Source organism: Salvelinus sp. IW2-2015, linkage group LG20 (assembly GCF_002910315.2).
Source record: "Salvelinus sp. IW2-2015 linkage group LG20, ASM291031v2, whole genome shotgun sequence".
NCBI classification, from domain to species: Eukaryota; Metazoa; Chordata; class Actinopteri; order Salmoniformes; family Salmonidae; genus Salvelinus; species Salvelinus sp. IW2-2015.
The window spans coordinates 17,729,927-17,734,386 of NC_036860.1; the positions used below are offsets into that span (position 1 = coordinate 17,729,927).

At 41.3% G+C, this 4,460-nt stretch overlaps 1 long non-coding RNA gene across 1 annotated transcript; it reads left to right on the plus strand.

The window, feature by feature from the left end:
• Window positions 1-2,614: 2,614 nt before the first annotated feature.
• LOC139029407 (uncharacterized) lies at window positions 2,615-2,907 on the plus strand. The gene is made up of 3 exons (XR_011481705.1): window positions 2,615-2,675; window positions 2,711-2,758; window positions 2,796-2,907. It is a non-coding gene; the product is annotated as an uncharacterized lncRNA (long non-coding RNA).
• Window positions 2,908-4,460: the final 1,553 nt, after the last annotated feature.

Here is a 4,460-nt window from a genome sequence, read left to right on the forward strand (position 1 = left end):
AGTAGCAGTGAAGTCCTATTACCAGTCAGATAGGAAGTAGGAGTGAAGTCCTATTACCAGTCAGGTAGGAAGTAGGAGTGTCAACACTGCCAAGTGGCTGGGATGTCCTCCACTGAGTCAACAGTCCTCTCCACCATAAACACCTCCACCACCATCTGTTGTCTACACACCTCTGACCACAGATCAAATCAAATGTTATTGGTCTCATACACATATTTGTCTGATGTCATCGCGGATGTAGAGAAACAGTGCTGTAATATCTAACAATACAAAACAATACATGCAAATCCCAACAATGTATTTTAAATATTTTGAAATATAGAAATTGTAGAACGACAATGTCAGAGTCCGGAATATAATTATATACAGTTTGTTTACAWTGTATATGATGGTGTGTAAAGACATTACGGACCTTATATGAATAGAAAAGGTATGTACAGCAGTAGTTATATAGCATGAGCCTTGACTAGAATACAGGGTGGAGTACTGGGTGGTAGACGGCTAATAACAGTGACTAAAGTTCAGGGCAGGGTACTGGGCGGAGGCTGGCTAGAGGTGACTATTTATCAGTCTGATGACCTGGAGATAGACCACACATTAACAACACAATAAGCATTGTGGTGGCAGCATCATGTTATGGGTATGCTTGTCACCGGCAGGGACTGGGGAGTTTGTCCGAATCAAAATAAATATGAAAGGAGCAAAGCCCAGGTAAAAAGTTAAAACCCACCTCAGTCTTCTGAGAACCTGTTTCCATCACATCTGTCGTGAGTTTTTATAAGGTATGACTTTACTCAAATAAAAACTTTGGATGGAAACGTGGTTAATCAATCTGTATACAGCCTAATTATGTTCCTCTCAGGAAGCTCCGGTAAACAGTGGTTGTAGTGCACTGCTGCCACCACCAGGCCTGGAGTCCATTTTGACTTTGTTGATAGCTAGCTGTGATAGCTAGCTGTGATAGCTAGCTGTGTTAAGACTTAGCAGCTAACTGGCTACCGAACAACTTATTGTGTGTATGGAACATTCATATTGGTCTGTACATCTAGCTAACTGGCTACTGATCAACCTATTGTGTGTATTGAACATTCATATTGGACTTGCATTTGTAAGGCTTCTCACCTGTGTGCAGTTTCATGTGTTCTTTCAGCTTTCCTGAATGGTTAAATCTCTTTCCACAGCGGGAGCAGTGGTAGGGCTTCTCCCCGGTGTGTATTCGCTCATGAGCTTTCAGGTTTCCTAACTGGATAAAACGCTTTCCACACTGGGAGCAGCAGTAAGGCTTAGGCTTATCCCTGTGTGTATTCGCTCATGAACTTTCAGGCTCGTAATGGGTAAAACGCTTTGCGCACTGAGAGCAGTGGTAAGGCTTCTCCCCTGTGTGGATTCTCACATGACTTTTAAGTGACTGTGATGAGTAATATATCTTCCCACAGTCTAAGCATTTGTAGGTTTCTCACCTGTGTGTACTCGCTCATGAGCTTTCAGGTTTCCTAACTGGGTAAAACTCTTTCCACACTGGGAGCAGCGGTAAGGTTTTCCCCTGTGTGTATTCGCTCGTGGGTTTTCAGGCTTCCTAAATGGGTAAAACGCTTTGCACACTGGGTGCAATGGTATGGCTTCTCTCCTGTGTGTATTCGTTCATGACCTTTAAGGGTTCGTAACAATTTGAAACTCTTTCCACACTGGAAGCAATGGTGTGGCTTCGCTCCTGTGTGTCCCCGCGTATGTCTTATCAGGCTTCCTAACTTGGTAAACTCTTTCCAATCTGGGAGCAGAGGTGTCGTCTTGCTGGTTTGGACGTCTTTGGGCTCCAAGTTTGGTTTTCCTCCTGCCAAAGACAGTGTTAATTAAAGTCCAAAATCTTAGTTTTTTTTACTACATGAATATTGAAAAATATAAACATGAAATTGAAAACAAAGTTTATTTATTTTTAAAATAGTTGAACATAATATACTTTAAGGGTATATCAGTTTCAGGGCCTCTGCTAGTGTTAAAGTTATGGGCCATTTTATACAGAGAAATTAGCAAACTAGGACATGTAACTTAAGGTTCCCAGTTCTATGATATTATAAGCCTCGTTAGGGGCGGAGTCTAGGGAGATCAGTCAAACAACGTCAATTGAGCAACGGCCAATAGCAGACCCCGCACTTCCCATATAAGGGACATAGTCGCTCCCGTCTTCCATGTGTGAAGGTAATCTGGTGAATATCATAGATCAGGGTTTGTTAGGTAACCTGGTGAATTTCATGAATCAGGGTTCTGTTAGGTAACCTGGTGAATATCATAGAATCAGGGTTCTGTTAGGTAACCTGGTGAATATCATAGAATCAGGGTTCTGTTAGGTAACCTGGTGAATATCATAGAATCAGGGTTCTGTTAGGTAACCTGGTGAATATCATAGAATCAGGGTTCTGTTAGGTAACCTGGTGAATATCATAGAATCAGGGTTCTGTTAGGTAACCTGGTGAATATCATGAATCAGGGTTCTGTTAGGTAACCTGGTGAATATCATAGAATCAGGGTTCTGTTAGGTAACCTGGTGAATATCATAGAATCAGGGTTCTGTTAGGTAACCTGGTGAATATCATAGATCAGGGTTCTGTTAGGTAACCTGGTGAATATCATAGAATCAGGGTTCTGTTAGGTAACCTGGTGAATATCATAGAATCAGGGTTCTGTTAGGTAACCTGGTGATATATAGAATCAGGTTCTGTTAGGTAACCTGGTGAATATCATAGAATCAGGGTTCTGTTAGGTAACCTGGTGAATATATAGAATCAGGGTTCTGTTAGGTAACCTGGTGAATATCATAGAATCAGGGTTCTGTTAGGTAACCTGGTGAATATCATAGAATCAGGGTCTGTTAGGAACCTTCAGTTCTATTTCAGTGACTCGTTAGTCTCTCACTTTGGGGATATAGTCAACTACCAAGAGCTCATATACTCTCGATGCCAAGTCTAGACAGGATCATCCCTCAGAGGTCCCCACTCTACTCACCGTATGTGTAGTGATGTCCAGTCAGTAGAACTCATGAAGGTACATCACCACAACATGCTGCATTACAGATCTCTTGAACAGAGATGCCTTTGAACAATGCCTATGTTGTAGCCATACTCTGGTGGATTGAGCCATCAAGCCCTCCGGAGGTGTCAGACTCTTGCTACTATAGAACTCATGAAGGTATGGGGGTGTAACTCATTATACGATTAATGGCTAAGTAAAGCAGTTTTAAACAAGATAAATCTAATTTCTATTCTTTCCAGCGGCTCCAACAGCGGAAATGGCTCAAAGCCCCTCAAGCAAAACATAAAAATCCCAGGATGGGACTAGCTGTTTGGGTACTGGGCGTAGGTGACCCTTCATAAAACAACAGATCAGGGGGTGTTCCACTGTATAGTTGTTGCAGCCTAAATGGCAGCCAAATATACATTTATAGTTGAAAAGGTTTTCCTTCGTCAGAAAGCAGAGTAGCTCTGAAACAGAGCAACAAAGGGGCTGATTTGTTTCTGATCTCACCATCTGTTAAATACACTGTGCTATAGTAATTATTGTGCTATAGTGAGTGTGTGGCTCTAGAACTCTGAATATAGGTTATTCTCAAGGAGAGCGGTCTCGTGTGTTGAGAAGCAGAGGATCACTGGTTTGAGCCTGGGACAGTGGAGGAAACTAAACTGTTAGCAGCACACTGGTGTCAGTTACACATTTTATGAATAAAGTTAGTCATTTTCAAATGAACCATGTTCTTTAAGGTCAATATGTCGGAGTTCAGGCTTTACTTGACCTGTTAAAGTAGGAAATGAAATGAACTTTGTCCATTACAGAGACGGAGGTAAAGACAAAAAAGGAGCTTGTTTTAAAATATATATTGGCCATGTTTAACAAGTTGTGTAGATCAAATGTTAATGAAGCAATACAGACCACATTTAAGTGTCTGGAGTTTAGTTTGTGTGTTCTAGAGTCTTGTAAAGAAAGGGGGGTTGACTGGGACAGACAATGTAACATCCATGTTTTTAGGAAAAGGTTTAGTAAAACATGCACCTTACATCAGATCATCTTGAAACTTTCTCTCTAAATCTAAGTTTCATCAAGGTCATATATGGTCTATTGGTTTCTCTCTTTTCATTGGCAGAATCCTTTATCAGTGTTATGATATTCATAACATCCATATCCACCAGTCTATCTTCCTGTCAACTAACATAACTCTGCTGGTTGTCCTGGTAACAGATACCAGTCTATCTTCCTGTCAACTAACATAACTCTGCTGGTTGTCCAGGTAACAGATACCAGTCTATCTTCCTGTCAACTAACAGAACTCTGCTGGTTGTCCTGGTAACAGATACCAGTGGGCAGATCTATTGTATTTGTTCAAACTAAACTACAGCACTTACTTTGATGAGTTAAACCTGATCCTTTCTTCTCTTCTCTTCCTCTCACAGTTCCACTGCAGTCCACCAGCA